Genomic DNA, 21,289 nt, shown 5'->3' with positions numbered 1-21,289 from the left:
ATGAACTTCCTCAAGCAGCTGGTAGAGGGTCTCCCCCTGCAGCTGGTAGAGGGTCTGGCACATAGCAGTCCTCAAAAATACAGAAATGAATGCACGTTCGAGAAGTAGCTGGCAGTGGGCAACGTTTAATTGCTTTGTTAACTTTGTATTTTATTGTTTATATTACACATTATAGGTATGTACAATATATCATATACATGTATATCTTAATGGCCATGTTCTAGCCTATATGTATAAGCTAATTATTCTTTGGATGATTTCCAAATAGTAAAACATTAATATAAATCTGCTAATATGGACATTAAAATGGAGTTATTACGCATGAATAGTTTTGAGGAGAGCTTTTGGCAATGGAGGAGTGGGAAAACTATCACCCATAGCCTCGTAGTACTGTGCTTTGTCAGAATTTGCTTTCATCCTGTCTATAGGACATGTGACTGTTACTTCCCTCAGCCCCAGTTACGAAGTGCAGAGCAGAGCAGAGTGGAAGAATCAACGTGCCCAGGCCCACTAAGGCAGAGCCTTCAGGTCAACCACCAACCACCTGTTTCCACCAGCCCATGGTTCAACATGACTTAACTGTGGCTTCAATGAGAGGAAAAGCCACCACATCAAATAACCATAGACATGATTATTATTATTATTATTATTATTTGGCCAGAGGTGGGGAGAGGTGGTGAGACAATATTAGTCTAAGTGATCCTATCATCTATGGTGTGGCCTAAGAGGTTAAGGTTATGTCGCTACATCCTTTATAAATTCACACACTCCTAGCAATTTATGGCAGAGCCCCTACCAACTAGCTCTGGGTCATAACTTTTAATAAAAACATTTTTTAGTGTCCAAAATCTCATTACATCTGTCCAATATAAAAAAGCAAATGGCTTTGGAGCATGATGGATGAATTAAATAAATTTGAAAAACAGCCTGTGGAAGAGGCTCATAAAACCACCCACCATGTCCCATATAATGAAAATGTGGGAGGATAACCAGTGTCAGCATGAGCATGTTGTCACCTTCCTGGGAAAGGAGAGGTGGCCTTTGGTGAGGTGTGGAGCTGAGGTGTGATGAGGCGATTTCTTTGAATTCAGTTGAAGCTTGATCTGAGCAGATGAACAAATGCATTTTTTTGGAATCACACAGATATGGACCGGGTCCTGGTCATGTCAGGCCATGGATGTGCTGGCCATGTAACCCTTGACAAGTCAATTAACCTCAGTTTTCTCATCTTTAAAGTGGAGTGGGTAATGACATCATGGCAAGTTTATTGAGCAGTTTAATTGAGATGTGTGTGCAAAGTCTTGTTTGGTGTTTAGCACATAGTAGATGCCCAAGGAATAGTAGCTATTATTATCTTCTCCTATTTTTGGCTCATTTCAGTAACGCACATGCACTTTTTTTTTTTTTTTTTTTTTTTTTGAGACAGGGTCTCACTCTGTCGCAGGTTGGAGGGCAGTGGTGCAATGTTGGCTCACTGCAACCATTGCCTCCCAGGCTTCAGTGATTCTCCTGCCTCAGCCTCCCGAGTAGCTGGAATTATAGGTGCATACCACCATGCCTGGCTAATTTTTGTATTTTTAGTAGAGACGGGGTTTTGCCAGTTTGGCCAGGCTGGTCTTGAACTCCTGACCTCGGCCTTCCTCAGCCACCAAGCCCAGCCCCAATGCACATATTTTTTAATGCTAGGAAATTATTATTACATAATATTTGGAAATAGAGGAAAAAGAAATGAAAATCTTTCCAATGGCCTCTCTTTAGAAACCACCTCCACTCAAGAGCCCAACACTTCCTAGACTTCCCATCCTTACTCCTGAACCCTTCAATCCATTCTTGACTCCATCTTCTCTCTTTTGCCCTGCTCTTGGCTACAGTTTTGCCTGATCATCTTCATCCCATCCGTATCTTTTTTTACCTTGTGTCTACCTTACTGTTCTAACTCTGGCTCAATCATTTCTCAGAGCTGCTCTCTTACAGCTACCTGTTTGGGGAAACCTTTGGAGACACCCAGTGCACTTCCTCCAGCCAGTGGGGAGATGCTGCCAGCTAATAAATACACTTTTTCCCAGGTGATTCTTATAGACAAAAACTGATCTACTCCCTAGTCTCTCCAAATTGCTAAATCTTGTTTTACCCACAATTACCACTTGAGTTTTAATTCATTTATATTAAAGTCTTTTTTGTTTTGTTTCTTACAGATTTTTTTCATACTATCATAGCATGTACACAGTTTTGTATTCTTTTAAAAACTCAACATGACATCAAATTTACTCGCAACTTAAGCTTCCAGTGAGGAAACATAAAAGAAGATATTCTCATGTTGTTTCAATATGGTTCTGGCTTGAATCATCATTAAAACATTGAAATAAAGTTCCCACAGGGAGTTTATCTTCCTATAATCTCTTTTCAAAACAGTGGGGACACTATGATTCCATTACTGAGTAAGGCAACGAGGAAGACCAGATTCATGTTATTCTTACAGGAAAAATGACAGTGGATAAGGGACTTGGGATAAAAAAAGTCTCACAAAGGAAGAAAATCTTTTTTATGGCTTCCAAATCAGAAACCTGCTGTGGTTCTCACTCCTGACTGCACAGTGTAATCCTTTGGGGCAGCTACTAATGCCAGAGCCACATCATCAGAGATTTGGATTGTACTGGTCTAGGGTGGGGCCCTGGCATCAGTAGGTTTTAAAAGCTCCCCAGGCGATGCTAATGTGCAGCCGGATTTGCAAATCACCATGCTGGGGAATAAACTCTCAGTAGGAATAATTAGCAGAAGGTTCCTAGGAAAACTGAAGCTGCCTTGATTGATTATGCAATTGATTAATTAGTTTCTTCAATGAACATTCACTGGGTGCTTTCCACATGCCATGTCCTGGCTGGGCACTGGAGATACCTAGATGAATAACACATGGTCCTTCTTTTCATAAGGTCAGAGCAGAGCTATGCTGTATAATCTTTGTAGCTTGGGGTGGACAGTTGTGGGACAAGGACCACACAAGGCTTCTAGATCTAAACTCAGAGCTCAGACCAAGGCTGAAAAACAAAAAACGCAAAACAAAACAAAAATTCAATTATCCATTTAGAAGGCTCAAGAGAAATGGATTAACTTAAGTGATTTGTAACTGCACTAAGGTGGGTACTATTAAGGACACCTACTGATTCCAGGCATCTGAATGCATGTTACATTTCCCTAATGAAGGATTTAACAAGGAAGACACATGCTAATGGAGACTAATTCCTTCTGGGGTATCTAGGAGTTTATGCTCTTTATCACCTTTACCCAAGAGTGAACAGCCACTTTCCCATTTCTTGGCAGAGAGAGATGGGAAAGCTCTGTTTGGCAATTGAAGAACAAGGGCAAGTGGCTTGAGGTGGGGAATAGAAACTCTGATTTTAATAAATGATCTCTAGACCAGCCCTGTCCAATAGAACTTTTTGGGATGATGTAAAGTTCTCTATCTGTGCTGTCCAATACAGCAGTCAGTAGATACATGCACACTTCAAATATGGCTAGCATGCCTGATGAACTAAATTTTAAATTTTATTACATTTTCATTATTTTTGATTTAATAGCTTCATGTGGCTAGTGGCTACAGTATTGGACAGCATGACTCTAGATAAAATATATTAAAAAATAAACTTCCAGTTAACTGGGTGCTTCCTAAATACTAGACATAGTCCTTCCTTATATATTCTCTTCTATTCTTTTAAAGAATATCCTATATTTGCATTGCCTGGAAGATGTCTGTGGGGGAATTGATTTCTTTGCTATGTCTAGACAGTACCGTGAAATCAAATTCAGTTTGCAAAAGCAGCCGACTTCTTCTAGCTATAAGAGGTTTTTTTTCATTGCCGGAGCTAAGTGAAAGCCAGATATTTGTGGAGTTTTTTAGAAGAAAGTTAAGATTCATGTTTCAAATGGAAATCCATGAAGCTTCATTAGAACTGAAACAAAATGGAATCCCATTTAATGCCAAAATGTGCCAGGCCTACTGAGATTTGGGGATCGGTGGTCTTGCTGGACTCAATACCTTGATCTAATAGAGAAATTGGTGCCTCTTTGAGGTTTTGTCTTTATAATGATTGAGACGTTGCCTCTAATTACTCCAATTTGGGCCTCACTTTAGCAGCTAATAGTCCTCCTTCTTCCAGCTTCCAATTCAGGAGGATCCCAAAGGTTGTACAGAAGGTTGGAGGATAAAGGGAAACGCTTCAATCTTACAATACAAGTTACATCTTCCCTTGAAGTGCTCACACGTGTAATATATCCACAAATCCTTGGACAACAAAATATTTACATCCAGATTCTTACAAATTAAGCTGATTCTTGAAATGTTCTTTCTTAATATGCAAGGGGAAGTTCGGCATGGGGAATGTTGGTGCAAGGATTTTGCTGGCACCTTATTAAGACATTGCAAGAAAGGCAGAACCCAGTGGACAAAGTTCAGGGTGCTAAGCTGACCTGAACGGGCTAACGCAAATGACAGGGCATAGCTGTGGCTAAAGCCTCTGCCTCTGGATTCTTGGCCTTCTCAACTTTCATCTAATGTCAAGAAAACTAATTTGCTTGCAAGTGAAAACACTGAGTACTTTTAAAGTGAGAAATGTGATGGTTTCAGGAGAGGCAGAGTGAGGGAATGAAAAGAGAGATGTGGGGAACAGTAGTTTTCAGTTCAAACTGCTGCTCCATCACTGGCATTTCCTTGAATAAAGTTTATCATTTAAGCCTCAGTTTCCCCCACTGCAAAAGAGGGATAACAATGCTTACAATGTGGGCTTGCAGAGAGGAAGCAGTGAGAAGACTGATGTATAGGAAAATAGCACAGCAACTGGCAGAGTAAAATTTCAACAGGTGTCATTTCCCTTTTGAAAATTACAGAAAGGGAAGGAAGGGAGGGCAGGAGGAAAAATAGTCATGGAATTATTTGCTTGGTAGGTGAGGGTAGACAGGTGCCAGGTCATGGCAAAAATTTGGGTGATATTGGTTTAGGGAAGGGATGAAGTCACCTGGAGAAGAGGCTGAAGATGCACTGTAGTCTTCACAGAGCAGATGCTCAGTCAAAGCAGCTCCTGCTCTTGGACCTTCCCCCAGTTTTTAACACCGGCAAGGCTGGACTGTTCTAGGAGTCTGCCTCATCATTCCACCCACCCCACCCTTTCTCCTTCACACTCTTCTTCCTATCCATCCCTTGTACCTATTTTAGAACTCAGATTGTAACTCCATGTTTTGATGCTCAGGTTTTCTAAAAGTCAGTCAATATTTTCTTGAAAATATACATGAGGTTGGGGTTGGTGGCATGATCTGCAGGCAGAAGATCATTATGCAATAAGCTACTAATGGCTAAATTGAGTCTGACCTCAGTAACAGTGATAAAGGAAAGGAGATATCAATTGTGATGCCTGAGAAATGATAGTGCTAGTGTGAAGGGGAGATAGTGGTAGTTCCAGAGATGTCTGTCATAAGACTGTGATCATTGGTCATCCATTCACTTACTTCTATTTATTAAATATACATGATTTACTGAGCATCTATAAACAAAGTCTTCTACCACATAAAGGAGATAGAAAACAAGAAATTATACAGTTGGTGTTATCAGTGAGATAATTCACATAAAACCTGTAGTATATAGGGCCCAGCTCAGAGTAATGACAAGATTCATGCTAGTGGTTACTAGTATTATTGTCCTTATTATTAAATACATGGCACCCAACCCTACATCGTGGGGTTGGGGAAGCTGGGAGCAGCATATATTTTGAGCTGGTGGCAGTAGCAGTAGTGGGAATTTGATGGTGGAAATGCTGTTGTCATGGGATAGAGGGCAGTCATCATAAGAACAGAGATGATGATATAGCACTCTCTGTGCTGTGTCATCATCATGATAGCCAAGATGGGGCCAGGGATGGAAATTAGGAAGAAACATTGAAAACACCATCACAGACACAGAGCTCTCTAGAAACACTGGGAAAGAATATATAATTTACACACTCGTAGAAGCTTCCTGATTCTAATCCATGACTCCATCTCAAAGATCTGACATTCGACAAGGAGGATTTTAGGATTCAATGCCCTCTTCCCCTGCCTTAGCTCCTTTGTGAGGGGAAGGATCAGGCTGCAAGATGGCATTGCTACTTTAATGGCTTTTGATAGAACAAACAGATATGCACAGGTATAAATATACACAGAAAACCAGAAATGAAAGGGGAAGCATTTCTAAAAGCTTGCAATTATTTGTTTTTAATGGTCTCTTCCTATCTCCTTTTTCCTTTTAAAAACCTATTATTCTAGTTCCACATTAGCAAAAACTCAAGGATTTTTCAAAAACTCCTAACAAGATTTGGCATCGGTTCAGTACTTTGAAAAGGGAGTGAATTAGAATCACAGTAATGTGAAATTGGCTCCCATCAGCAGGATGACAGGATTCAAAACACTTTTGGGGAGGAGGGCAGGGGAACTTCTCAGAGTCAGTCATCTTTCTTTGCTGCTGTGCCTCTCTTGGAGGGGTTACCACTGCGGTCCAGATGGCATCCAAATGGTAACAAGAAATATTGGAGGGAGCTGAAATCAAGCAAGAGTAGCACAGGCTCAGGCTGAATGCAGAGCAAATCAGAGGAAATCACAAATGGAGAGATGTCACAGCAAAGGAAAAAATAGCCAGGAGGGCTTTGCCTGCTGCTCTGACAGCCGTTCCATGCAAAATGTTTTTCCTTTTCTTCTCCAGAGGAATGCAGATTTTACATACTTAGGAATTCATTTCCTCATTCACTTCTTCATTCTTGGATTTGATTATCAAGGCATTAATTTAATTAAGGAATAAACATTTCCCGAATGCCCATTATGAACCAGACACTATGCCTATCCTGTGAGCACTTAGATGCTGTTCATTCTCTGAGTTGTAACAGCAAAGTTAGGGAAACTGGAGAACACTAATTCAATTCAGAGTGTGAGAAGAGCCACAACAAGGGTACCAGGCTGAGCATTTTTACAGAGCATGTACAAGTTCATTGCGGCTGTGCTGTTCCCGGGACTGCAACCAACTTCATGTGAATAGCCAAAGCAAGAATTCCGTTTTTCTGTGAATGGAATTGGACTCGATTACTATCCTTGAATTTTTCTTTGTTGTAACATTAGGGAAATATCCATCTCATAAGACTGAGTTGAAGATTACCCAGGATAAGATTCAAGGTAACAGTTGAATATGTGCCTGACAAATAGTAAGACTTCCATTAGTGTCTGATTATTTGGATCTTCTATTAAGTCAACAATTCAATACAGTGTCCTTTAGGAATATGATGATTTGGTAGCACCTACTTGATGGGATTTTGAGCTGTTTTAAAAATTTCAGAATTGCAGAATAGAATTAGAGGAGACTACAGAAATCTCTAACCCAACTCATCCCTGTATTTATTTCAAATCAAGAAACAGAGACCTTCAACTTTCTCAAAAAACATGATAATAATAGTGGCAGATTTGGGATGACACAGCAATTTCCCAACTCCTGTTCTAGTTCCTTTTCACTCCACCATGGTTCCTCTCACAGTTGTATAGATTAAGAGGAGACCATCATAAGTCGGAGCAGAGAAACGTAGCTCACATTTTGTAACAAGGAAACAGGCTCAAAGGAAACCCTGGCTTGCTCATAGGGAAACCAGTGAGGGAAATGACTACTTCCTAGAGCTCTGAGGATCGAATGAGGCAATATTCACAACTAGATGACCTGGAAGGCAGCCTGAAGGTTTGAAGTCCAGAGGATATCTGAAAGAGCATTATCCTCGACTGTTTTTGATTGATTGTAGAACTTGAAAATAGTTTGTGTGTGTCTTAATATCACATGCCCTCTGAATAAGTCTCTAGGTATATTCTTTACCGTCTCAGGCCTTGGCATAAGACCTTTCCTCTGTCTGATCATGATTTCTACTTTTATTTATCAAGAAAACTATAACATACTCCTAGAGGACATGTTATCTCTAGTCAGCTCTTCAAAACCTCCATGACCCTCAGGATGGATTAGATGACTACCCTTGGCATCACACATGTCCAGGCACAATGACTATTACCTTCCCTCTTTTCTACTATAACCTATGGCCTTGTAGAGACTCTAGTTCCTCATATGGGAAACTGTCTTATTCATCTTTGATTTTCTAGTACCTAGATGGCCTAGTGGTCAGCACACAGAAGGAAATTATATTGAATTGATACATTTTAAAAAACAAAATGAATAAATGGATGAACTTGTTTATATAATACAATAGAAAACTGAACAGAAAGAAACTTGGTGATAGCATGACTTATTATATGGAGGGCATGGCATTCCATATGTTGTTTTCAAATGCTTGGCATGTATGTGCATGCATGCACACATACACACGATCACACACACACACACATACACACACACACAATCACAGAGATTTGGCATTTGTTATTAGGAACTCCAGAAAAAAGCTGTCACATCTACCCTGCCATTTGGCCAAATGGGGCTTTACAATTAGGATAAATTACTCCATTTCTAACTTCAAAGAAATACTAGGCAGAAGTTCCAGAAAAAGTTATAAGAACAGGGATATGATGCCCTCCTAGCCGTACCAATATCTGGATGGCATTTTCAACTGACTCGTCAAGCTCCTCCCCAGTGAGACCCATCAGTGGTTCTAGTGTGTCAGCAATCTGAGACAGTCTTCGCTACTGAAAGTCTCGCCAATATCTGATCAGGACCCTTTTGGATTTTAGCAATTAGTGGGTGACTATATCCCATAATTTTTAGCCTCTCAAACTTAACATGTCCAAAGAACTTTTGATCTCCCCAAATGTGTTCTTTCCTTGTCTTCCAGTCTCTATAAAGGCCACCAACTCACACCTAGATGCTCAAGTCACAAGCTACTTCAGATTCCTCTCTCTCCCACACTTTGACATGTAAGGTTTCATGAAGAAATGCCGATTCTATCCCTGAACATATATATCCCAAAGCTGTCTGCCTCTCTCCCTCTTCTCTGTGGCATTCTCTTTTGCCCAAGAGTGCTGCTTCCACTTTTGCCCACTTAAGTTCATCTCCCAAAGAGAGGTCAAAGTGGTCTTTAAAAAATATCAGATGAGGCCAGGTGTGGTGGCTCACGCCTGTAATCCCAGCACTTTGGGAGGCTAAGGCGGGCGGATCACCTGAGGTCAGGAGTTTGAGACCAGCCTGGCCAACATGGTGAAACCCCATCTTTACTAAAAATACAAAAATTAGCTGGGTGTGGCAGTGCATGCCTGTAGTCCCAGCTACTCAGGAGGCTGAGGCAGGAGAATCTCTTGAACCCAGGAGATGCAGGTTACAGTGAGCCGAGATTGGACCACTCCACTCCAGCCTGGGCGACAGAGTAAGACTCCTACTCAAGAAAAAAAAAAAAAAATCAGATGAGGTCTCTTATTGCACTTGGAATAAAATCCAACCTCCTCACCACTGCCTACAAAACCATCCACACTTGGGGTGTCGCCTGTTCTGAACTTGCCTCCACCATTCTCCCCTTTCCTACCATGTTCTCCCTTCATGGTGAGTCACTGGCTCATTCCTGCCTCAAGGCTTTTGCTCTTGTCTTTCTCTGTTCCTGGCACACTCTTCATCTGATTGGTTCCTTCTCCTAATTCAGACTTGGGCCAGGTGTCACCTCCTCAGGGAGACCTTCTCTGACTCCACCTAATGCAGAAGTAGCCCCAGCTCTTGTTCATTGCCTTGTTTGGTTTTGTTTCAAACACTCACTGCTCTGTTTGTCTGTTTCCTGTTCTGTTGGCAGCCTTTCCCCGTGGAAGGTGACCTGGGTTGGGACTTGGTTTGACTTGTACCTGTGCCTAGCTCAGTGGTTGACACACAGTGGACACTAGACCTTATTTGAAAAATGGGTGAAGGAATGAATGCTTGAGCAGAGCAATGCATAAGTGACCAGAGACTCGTTCTAGGAGGCACCTTACAGTATTACAGAAACTATAAAATGATAACAAAAAAGACACTTCATGCAAATACTACAGGGAAAGGGAACTCTATGCTTGCCACTTTGACATCTGTGCTCTGGCCTTGGGCTTCTTTTCCTACTTGTTCTGGTGCTGGACACCTTATGTCTGAGGACCTTGTAGCTAGGGAATGAAGAAGGCATAGTTAAGGAGATCTTACCATAGATACCAAAAGCAGAAAGTGTCTTTACTCACACGTTTGCTATATCTGTTCTATGAAAAACCTTTTTAATTAAAAGTAGCCCATATCTCCTTAGTAAGGTCACAGGTGGTTGGGATCATTATTTCTTGTTTTGACAAATCCACAAAGAAGACAAAAAAAGTACATTCTGGACTCAAGAGGAAGGAATGGGTCACAGGGTAATATTAAGACCTCCTCTCTTCTTGGCCAGGCAGAGGTCACTAAGGACAATAATAATTATAGCTAATGCTTAGATGGAACTTCCTCTGTATGAACCAGACACTATTCTATGTGCATTCATATATTAACTCATTTAATTATCACAACAAATGTGAGGTGCTGTTACTCGTCTTGTTTCCAAGAGGAGGAAACCAAGGCACAGAAGGTTTAATTAACTTGCCCAGGGTCACACAGCTAGTAAATGACCGAGCTAGAATTTTCACCTAAAGTGGGTTAGCTTTGGAGTATGTGCCCATAACAATTATGTTATAGTGAGGAGAACAAAAGGTATAAGATGACCTATGTTTTAAGACTAGGGTGAGTGGTTAGGGTTCTGGAAAGGGCAGCCATGGTGGGCAGTTTAGGAGCTTGCCCTGTTCCAGTCTAACCCAATCCTCTCCTGGAGGACCATGGCCAGATCATAGTATAAGGGCTATCCCTATACCAATGGCAGGAGGAAGGAGGCTAGAACATCCTAGGTGACTGTGGAAACAGCAACATAGAAACTGCCAAAGGGACAAGGCTATAAGGTTTTAAAATATAAGATAGTAGGGTGGCAGCTGGGTGTGGTGGCTCATGCCTGTAATCCCAGCACTTTGGGAGGCCGAGGCAGGCGGATCACTTGAGGTCGGCAGTTTGAGACAAGCCTGGCCAATATGGAGAAATTCTGTCTCTACTAAAAACACAAAAATTAGCTGGGCATCGTGGCACACGTCTGTAATCCCAGCTACTTGGGAGACTGAGGCAGAAGAATCACTTGAACCTGGGAAGCGGAGGTTGCAGTGAGCTGAGATCACACCACAGCATTCCAGCCTGGGTGACACAGCGAGACTCCATCTCAAAAAAAATAAAAAAGGAAAAAGAAAGAAAGTGGGGTGGGGAACCCTGAGTATTGGGCTGACAGCATGTAATGGTGAAAAAAAGGATAATTCTAGAGATAAGGACAGCAATACTGCTAACCTGCTGGAGAGAAACATAACGATATGCGGACGGAACTTCTATGATAGGCAGGAAGATGGGAGGTGGAGAACAGAGAAAGTGTTGTCAAAAGTGAGAGTGAATGTCACCTTAATAGGAGACCTTCCTTTCAGCATAAGCAGAGAAGCAAGGGATTTATCCTTCACAATCAGACTCTATTTCCCTCTCCTTAGCATCTCAACCTCAATCTTCTTATCCATACGATGGAGAAAATAATAGTTGTCATCTTAATTAAACTGGATAAATTTAGTTGAGAATCTGAATCAGCTGGGGGAACTTTGTAAATCTCTCTTTATGTATAGATAGATGCAAGCCTTACAAAAGCAGATCTATCGAATTGGGGCTAAGGAAGTTGTGCTTTTAATAGAAGTGTCAAAAATGATTGTTAAGCAATGAAGCCTTTGGATTCCCTGAAGTAGATACAGCTTGCCAAGCACTAAGCACACTTGCTGGCCCCTAGTAAGTGCTCAGCTAATATTAGTTTCTCGCCTCCTTTCTAAGTCACTGCAAAAACAAGTTTTGTATCCTTTGGGTTGTGACTGTCACCAATATATATTTTCTTATTCCCCATGATCATTTATTTAGCTCTTGCTCCTTTTTTTTACACTAGACTTTGTTCATTATTCTTCTGCATCCACTAATAATGGCAGTTAAGGAGAAAGAAAGAACCTCAACATGATGATTTATCCAGAAAAGCTGAATTACTGTACTAAGAGAGAATGAGTGCCAGCATCAATGGATATTTATGGGGAAACTGTATATTATAGCTCTGCTCGTTAGAGATGCTGTAGTTAAGGTTCTGTGAATGTTAATGATCTGTATTACAGGAATAATGACAGACTCACAGCAGCAGCAGCAGTTAACAGATACCCCTGAATCACATTTTCTCACCATGTAACAGATCTCCAAGTGATCTGATTTATGTCTACCAAAGGAGCAAGCATGCATCAGGGAACCTGCATCTTGGAGGGAGTACTATTGTTGCTTCAGCACAGGTAGCATTATGGACAAAGAGTTTCAGGGACAAGAAGGATAGAAGCTTCTTGCCTTCTGTTTGAAATCTCACGTGTTCTGGTCTCAGAGGCAGTTTGGCCCAGCAGGAAGAGCAGTCACCAGCTTTGGGTAGGATGACCCTAAATCCTGGTTTGCCTAACACAGCTGATATTTATGCCTATTGCCCTGACATAATTGTTAATAGCAAACACTTTTTCACTTTCAAGAGTGCCCAGTTTGGATGATAAACTAGGTAACCTGGTTGTAGGGTCAAAGAGAGGTGGATTAGATTCTTAGTTATGCCTCTTCTAGCTGTTCTAACTTATTTAACTCCTCTGATCTTCAATATCCTTTATGGTAGAGAAGAGACCTAATCCCAACAATAGTTTGGGAGAATAACGAAATAGCACATTAAGTGCCTAGCACAGTCCATTGCTTGGTGAGGTTTCAATATTTGGTAGTTACAATTGCTTGTTATCCCTGTCTGTTAAGGACTGGATGTTTGGGTCCCTCCCAAAATTCATATGTTAAAACCCTAACCCCCAGTGTGAAAGTATTTGGAATGGGCCCTTTAGGAGATAATTAGGGCTAGATTAGGTAAAGGGTGGTATCCTCATGATACAATTAGTGGCCTTATAAGAAGGGGAAGAGATCTCTCTTCCTCTCTCTGTTCCCACCCCCTCACTACCAGATCCACACTCTGAGGAAGGGCCGCATGAGGACATAAGGAGAAGTTGGTGGTCTACAACCCCAGGAGAGACCTCTCACCAGGAATGGAGTCCGCTAGCACCTTGATCTTGGACTTCACAGGCTCCATAACTCGAGAAAATAATTTTCTGTTGTTTAAACCACCTCGTCTGTGGTATTTTGTTATGGCAGCCCAAGTGGATTAAGATATGGCCCCATAGCTATGGTGCGGCCCCTGCAGCTTCAGCCCCATCCCAGGCTCTCAAGTTACACTTGATCTTGTTGACACTATTGCTTGAGCATGGAGAACTGCAGGCCCTCCAGCCCCATGCTCTATACACCAGTCTTCCTTCCTCCAGTAGACTAAAACCATCTTCGTCGCTGGGGCAGGTCTTGCTCATCCTTATATCTCTTAAAGCACTTGGTATAGTCCTTTGTCTACGTAATAGTTCATAATAATAACTCTGGCTGACATTTATTGATTGAGCACTTACTATATGCCAGGTGCTGTTATAACTATCTTATGTGCATTACTTTATTCAATTCTTAAAAGAACTCTATGAGGTAGTTACCACAGTCATTATCCTCATTTTACAGATGAATACACTGAGGCACAAAGAAGTTTAAATAACCCACCCAAGGTCCCACCGCTGGTAAGTAAGGGATAAAAATTTCAAGCCCAAATAGTCAGGCTGCAAAGCTCATACTCTCAACTGTAATACCATGTTCCCTATCAATTAACCAGTCCCTACTCTATATCAAAGACAAAAGTAATTACATCTCTTCTTATTTAATCCACATAATAACCCAGGGAAGTAGCTCTTTTCATCTTGTTGACTGGTCACTAAAAATCCAAAAGATAAAGCAACTTGCCTAGAATCATACAGCTAATAAGTATAGGCTCCAACTAACTTCAAATTTCATGTTCTTTCTGTAGTTTTACAGCCTCCCAGAGAGCGGTCTCCCAATCTCTGTTCATGAATTACAGAATAATGAAGTCTTAGATGGGAAATAACCTGAAAAACGTCCTCGTCTGTCCTCTTCACTTCTCCTACCCATGTAATAACGAGTGGATTATTCTGGACAGTAGTTTTCATACTACCTTCTCTGGATCTCTTTCCTTCTAGAACTTTCTATCTTTCAGAGTTAGTAGGTGGGGGGGTTTCAAGGTGAATAGGTTTTGAGGCTCTAACTCAGCTTCAACTATATCTCCTCTTTCATCTGTTTATATAGCAGGATACCAGGCATGTTTCATTTGAATAATTTTGGAAAAAGTTTGAAGGCTACTCTTCCAGGGGACCAGTGGCCTGCATTGTAGCAGAGAGACGGGGTGATCACTGTTATTCAGACATGCTTTCTTTACAACACACAACTGAGCAAACAAGACAGCAGGCAACTGCATATGCGACCACTTATCCCTTTCCCGATTTGCATTTGTGGAAAACAAGTTTCAGATTTAACAGCGAGTCTTTTACAACTCTGCTTGACTCCATTAATGACAGCTCAGTTTTTCAACGTTGCAAGAAAAAGAGCCAGATATCATTCAGAGTGATAATGTGACAACCCAAATGTGAGTCCTGGACTGAGAACAGAACGGAAGATGAAAGGAATTAATGCGTCTTTGGCTAGAACCTGAAGACAGCAGGTGGAAAGGCTGATGTACAAACAGTCTTAGAAGTTAGAGACATACTTTGGGAGGCCGAGGCAGGCGGATCACGAGGTCAGGAGATCGAGACCATCCTGGCTAACATGGTGAAACCCCGTCCCTACTAAAAATACAAAAAAAATTAGCCGGGCTTGGTGGCGGGTGCCTGTAGTCCCAGCTACTCGGGAGGCTGAGGCAGGAGAATGGCATGAACCCGGGAGGCGGAGGTTGCAGTGAGCAGAGATCACACCACTGCACTCCAGCCTGGGCAACAGAGCAAGACTCCGTCTCAAAAAAAAAAAAAAAAAAAAAAAAAAAAAGAAGTTAGAGACGGAAATTCCCATGCATGTAACTGACAGAGCCTACAGGGAGGAGACAGGGTGCTTGGTCCCTGTCTTCTGGTTACCTGACCTTCCAAAGTATGTCACCTCAGAGCTAGCTCCAGCTCCCTGTTTGTCTCATCCCAGTCATACACTCAAACTCATCTCGCTTTTTCATCTGCAATGCCTGCCCCTAGGTTACACCCACAGCAGCCTTCACATGCCTCCCCTTAACCTCTTTGCCCTCAGACCCATTCTTGCCCTTCCTCTAGTTTGTGCTGTAACACAGGAGGCTGATTGCCATAAACTGCATTGCCTGGGCTCCTTTGCCAACACACTTCCACTTTGATTTGGTCAACAAGGAGGCAGTAGTTGGAATTTGAATAGTGGGTAGAAGGAAGAAGCAGTGAGTTCTCTCCCAGCTCTCTTCTGGCAGTGTTTGTGGCAGTGGCTGAGTCTCCTGCAGGGGTTTAGCTTCCACCAGGCAGCCCCTTTCTCTGTCCTCCGGGCCCCCACTGGGCAGCTCTCTCTCTGGTCCCAGTGCCTGCTGGCTCTGCTAACACTGTCTCTTCTGTCCTTCTATCCCTAAGGACAGTAGCCACTTCTGATTATTATTAATCTGGGTTGCCCTGCTGTCCCTTGTTTGGTTTTTCCGCTCTTCTAACACCTTTGTAACTAGTTCCTCATATTAGATCCCCTCTATTAAACTACCTGGCATGGGATCTGTTTTTCTGACTCTATCCTGAATGGATACACTTAGATGATTCCATTAGCTTCTTAATGGTCTCCTGACCTGCCAAGCCACCTGCCACAAGCCACCAGAGGTACACTGAAAAAAGCAAAACTGATGTTGTCATTCTAACACCTGAAAGCATCAGTGACTTCCTAACAGCTCCCAGATTCTCAACACCACATTTCAGACCCTTTGCTCATTGGGGGCTTCCCTTGGCATCCTCATCTCCTGCTCCCATGGAGGCACCCTATGGTCCTGCCACCTCAGACTTAGTCATCAGCCCGTGCAATATGACAGGCTCTTCTACATTGCCATGCTTTTAAACATTCAGTTCCTTCTTCCTGAATACTGTTCCACCCTTTCTCCAGAGACAAACTCCCATCACCTTTTAAGATTCTATTCAAGCTGTATACCCTGGGTGAAGACCTCATTAAACTCCTTCAGGCAAAGTTTACTGCTCCCACACTATGCTCTCATAGCATCTTGTACACAGCCTCTCACACCCTTGATTATATGAATCACAATTATTTTTATAGGTCTATCTCCTTGAGACCATGACAATTCTAAAGCAGCCTATCTTTATATCCCTAGTGAAGAGAATGCTGTCTGGTAGGGCACAGGTTTTTAGTAAATGTTTGCCCAATGGAGGAATAAATGAATAAATAGAAACTGTAAGGGAACTCAAATAGAAAAAGGGTTTCTAGCAACTGGAGCTCTGGGATTACAAAAGTAATGAAGGTCTGTCATTGTAGGTATGTGAGCTCAAGCCCAATATTCAGCAATGTTCATCCACACCTATCAAAAATATTCTTGAGGGATTCTTACATTGGAGGAGAGGCGAAACCAAATAACCTCTTTTTAATGTTGCTGTTAACTCCAAGACTCTAGAAATTCAGCATTCTATCTCAGGACAATGTTTGTTAAGTATGGCTAAAAGAAAGCTCATCTAAGAAACATCAAAAGGGACAACCTTATATTTCATTTGTGGGAATATGCAGATTCAAATTCCCTTCCCTCACTTCAGTACAACCTCCTCTTGTGTGACATCTATGTTAACTGCATTGTAATAATTATGATTTTTCTACAATGTGGTGCTTAATGAGGAAGTGAAATTGACAAACGTTCAGACAAGATTTAATCCAATTATCCAACATATTGATCCAGATTTCAAACTAAAGGAAAAACCAACTGTTCAATTGTGAATGAAAATTCATTTGCCATAAAAGATGGGAGTTGTGGGGGGGAAGTAGGGAACAGTTGTCCAGAGAATTCTTGCAATTCTTCACATTAATGGATTGAAGCTTCTGACATGTGCAGCAGGGAAAATGAATTAAATCTAAGGCAAGGAAAGTCAACCAAATACTGATTGCTGGGGGACAGGGTGTTTGCAGGATGGGATGCAGGGTGGCAATATGAGAATCTTTCTAAGCTTGAGAGGTGAGTGGCTTTCGTTAGATTTGTTATCTGGGGTTCCCAAACATCTCTTCAACATCCAGTATGAAGAAAGCAGTATGCCAGACAGAGTGAAGCTTCATGGATGACTTAGACATGGGCATGCCTGCTTGGAACTCAGTCTAAAGAAGGAGAGAGATGTTCACAGCTAGCTGGGGAGTGCTGGGCCTCATAAGGTGCTCATTATAAAAACTCTAGAAACAGCAAGTAATGGAAGAAGAACATGAGGCTGAGTATTAATTCCAACTAAGCTAAGGGTGAGGAGATGGAGGGCTGTGCATTTCCTTTCATCATAAATGCAGTAGGTTTTAGTAGAAATTGTTTGGGCCCCTGACTCAGAACAAGCTGGGGTTCAAATTCTGGCTCTGCCAAGTACTAGAGCTTTGTGATTTGGGTGAGGTTTATGACATCTTTAAACACCAGTTTCTTTATATGTAAATCACGTCTACCTGCTAGGGTTGTGATTACTGGGGGCGGAGGGGGGCGGGGAAGCTGAATCAAGAGCCGAGGCTGTCCACAGCATACAGCAGATGCTCAATAAAGTCTAGCTACTTTTTCTACAGCAAAATCAACCTTAGATTCTTAGTACATATGGTTAGTGGCTTGGCACTATACAACAAAGAAAGAAACTGAGTCAAAGGCTGGGATGTCATATCTGATCATCAGAATTTTTATCATTTTCTCCCAGGATATCTCCTTTTCAGGGCACACCAGATAGTTCTGTAGCCCTGATTTCAAGCTCTCAGAAACTAAGGAGAAACAGATTTTCTGGACACATACTCTGTGTCTGATGCTTGTTCAGTGAGGCGACTGGATTATAATACTTGAGAAAGTTCTTTGCATCCAAAGCACCAAGTTCAGAAGCAACACCATAACTCACTTCTGTGCATTTCAGAGTGAGCTACTTTAATGTCAAGTTATTAATGGTGAAGACAGGAATGGGGCCACTGGGGTACCTGACATGGTAGCTGAGATACTGGGAGCAAGATATTGAGATAAATACTGGCCTATATAATGAACACGGTGACAAATGGAATTGGAGAGTAGATGAATAATTCTAATGTCCACTAGGGCAATCCCCTTCACGATATAGGAATCCCTTATAGAACCATTGATCCATTGCTTGAATACTCTTAGTGGCAGAGAGCTCACTACTCGATGAGGTTGTCCTTTCCCCTGAAAATCAGCTCAGATTATCTGAAATGTTTTTCTTATATTTAGCCCAGATGTTCACTCTCTCATTATACTACCGTGCTCTTCCCCTTAATCATGAAACAGCCTGTAAAATAACTGGAGGCAACTAACACATATCATCCCTAGGTCTTCTCTTCCTCAGGGTTTTATAAAAGCACCTTCCCATCTTCTTTGCAGAAACTGCTTTCACACATATTACCTGTGAGTCTCACAGGGCCCTGAGATGTCAGTAGTGGATGGCCGCTATTCCCATTTTGCAGATAAGGAAAATGAATCTCAGAAAGTTGAAGTGATCAACAAAGATCATACCCAAAGTGAGGAAAGAATCCTGGCGGGGGGTCTGATCATTCCTTTCAATTTTGGAATCCATGTTTCATCAAAAGGAAAATTTTTTAAAAAACAGAGACAGGGTCTTGCTTTGTCACCCAGACTGGAGTGCAATTGTGCAATCATAGCTCACTGCAGCCTCAAACTCCTGGGCTCAAGTGATCATCCTGCCTCAGGCCCCCGAGTAGCTAGGACTACAGGCATGTATTACCATGCCCGGCTAACTGTTTTATTTTTTGTAGAGATGGGGTATTGCTATGTTGCCCAGGTTGGTCTTGAACTCCTGGCCCCAAGAGATCCTCCCACCTCCACCTCCCAAAACACTGGGATTATATGTGTGAGCCACCAAGCCTGGCTGTCATTAAAAGGAAATTAATGTCAAATCCAACTGATCAATTCGACAATCTCTGTCTTTCCTACTTACTACTATGCCAACCATCTAAGAATCTCTCTCTCTCTCTCTCTCTCTCTCTATGTGTGTGTATATATATATATATATATATATATATATTTTTTTTTTTTTTTTTTTTTTTTTTTTTTTTTTGAGACGGAGTCTCACTCTATCACCCAGGCTGGAGTGCAGTGGCATGATCTCGGCTCACTGAAACCTCCGCTTCCTGGGTTTAAGCAATTCTCCTGCCTCAGACTCCTGAGTAGCTGGGACTACAGAAGTGTGCCACCACACCTGGCTAATTTTTGTATTTTTGTAGAGACAGGGTTTCACCATGTTGGCCAGGCTGGTCTTGAACTCCTGACCTCAGGTGATCCACCCACCTTGGCTTCCCAAAGTGTTGGGATTACAGGCATGAGCCACCGCGCCCGGCCTAAGAAAGTCTTTTGAAGGCCAAAAGAATTTCTGCTAGAATTCACTGACTGGTTATTACTGATAATTAGAAAGTCTTTTATGCCTAATACAACTATATAAAAGGCTTTGAAACTGAAAAATTACAAGGAGAAGGATAAAAGATCTTTTTCAGCCATAAGAATATTACATGGGGGAATGAGAGGGGAAAAGAAAAGTGCTAAGTATTTCTCACGTGAAAATGACATAAGTTGCACTAAGGTTAAAGTCTGTGTCATTAAAACAGTTGTCTGTGAAGGTTAAGTTCCACCAAGTTCAGTGTCATAAGGTGTGATAGAGTCTGAAATAGGCACTTGAGTGGCCCTGTGAATGCAATGCTCTACTCGCAGTCCCACTGTGGGACCTGAATCATGTTCAATGGCTAACAGGGTGCAAAAAGCACTAAATAATGAATGCAGTAATGGGACGCTTAGCAGACACCTTCCTCTCCACTCAGGAATGTGCTTTTTTTTTTTTTTTTTTTTTTTTTTTTTGAGATGGAGTCTCGCTCTGTCACCCAGGCTGGAGTGCAGTGGTGCGATTTCCGCTCGCTGCCAGCTCCACCTCCCGGGTTCACGCCATTCTCCTGCCTCAGCCTCCCGAGTAGGTGGGACTGCAGGTACCTGCCACCACGCCCAGCTAATTTTTTTGTATTTTTAGTAGAGATGGTGTTTCACCGTGTTAGCCAGGATGGTCTCGATCTCCTGACCTCGTGATCCACCCACCTTGGCCTCCCAAAGGGCTGGGATTACAGGCGTGTGCCACGGCGCCCGGCCAGGAATGTGCATTTTTAACAGTCACAAAAAAGTCAAGATATCTGCCTAAAGAACATGTCCAGCATTATCAGCCCGAAGAAACAAAGACTACGTGTATTTCCCAGCTCCTTGAGATGGAAATTGGTGATAAATTAATCAGCTCTGAGCACTGCTGAGTAGAGGAAGTATGGACTCAGCAGTCTCAGTGATCTGCCCAGAAGGTACTTACATTTCTCCTTTGCTTATTCAAATCTTACTCATCCTTCAAGGCTTTGCTCAATTTATTCCCTCCTTTCTGAAACCTCCATGTCTCTCCAGCCAGTTAGCATTTCCTCTCAGCAAGAATTTATGCTGTTGGATTTCAGACACCTGACATAAAAATGTACCTGTGTGTTTACAGTCACAAGAGAAGTTAGTCCCTGTGCCAAGCTTCCAGCTGTCTTGACCAGAAAAGTAGATGAAATGTATATTTCTAGGAGTGGGTAGGATTAATCGTTACATTGGCTCACAATTCCTAGGAAAGGGTGCAGGAGAGAAGCATAGCATGACCTTGAGAACAAATCTGCTAGAAAGACAGAGACATCACAGGTCCAAATTAAAATACACAACGAAAAGCATCCAAATGTGTTATTTGAGAAAGAAGTCCAAGAGAGGGATGATAACCACAGTTGAGCATCCTGAATCAATAGGTCAAGAAGGGTTAAAACTAGGGAAAGAATGAGTAAATGAGAAAGAGGAAAGTAAAGAGATGGAACCAGCTTTCCATCTATACCTGGGCCCTAGCTCATCAAAACAAAACTGTGCACCCATCAGTTGATGCACTCAGGTGAAGGAGAGCAATAAGAAACAGAAAATTCTAACTTCTGCCCTAAGACTCTGGAACGCTCTGTAACTTCAAATTTGCCATGTTACTGATTTATCTCTGTTGATGGAAGAGTGATGATGAGCTGCTGACTGAGGCTCTAAGACAGAGGTTG

General features: G+C 42.0%; 1 protein-coding gene across 14 annotated transcripts in view; it reads right to left on the bottom strand.

The window, feature by feature from the left end:
• Positions 1-21,289, bottom strand: part of DAB1 (DAB adaptor protein 1) — a 1,250,022-nt gene that overhangs the window by 39,726 nt on the left and 1,189,007 nt on the right. The window lies entirely within an intron of this gene.

Source organism: Pan troglodytes, chromosome 1 (assembly GCF_028858775.2).
Source record: "Pan troglodytes isolate AG18354 chromosome 1, NHGRI_mPanTro3-v2.0_pri, whole genome shotgun sequence".
Lineage (NCBI taxonomy): Eukaryota > Metazoa > Chordata > Mammalia > Primates > Hominidae > Pan > Pan troglodytes.
Note: the sequence above shows the minus strand (reverse complement) of the source record. Positions and strands in the feature narration are given on the sequence as shown.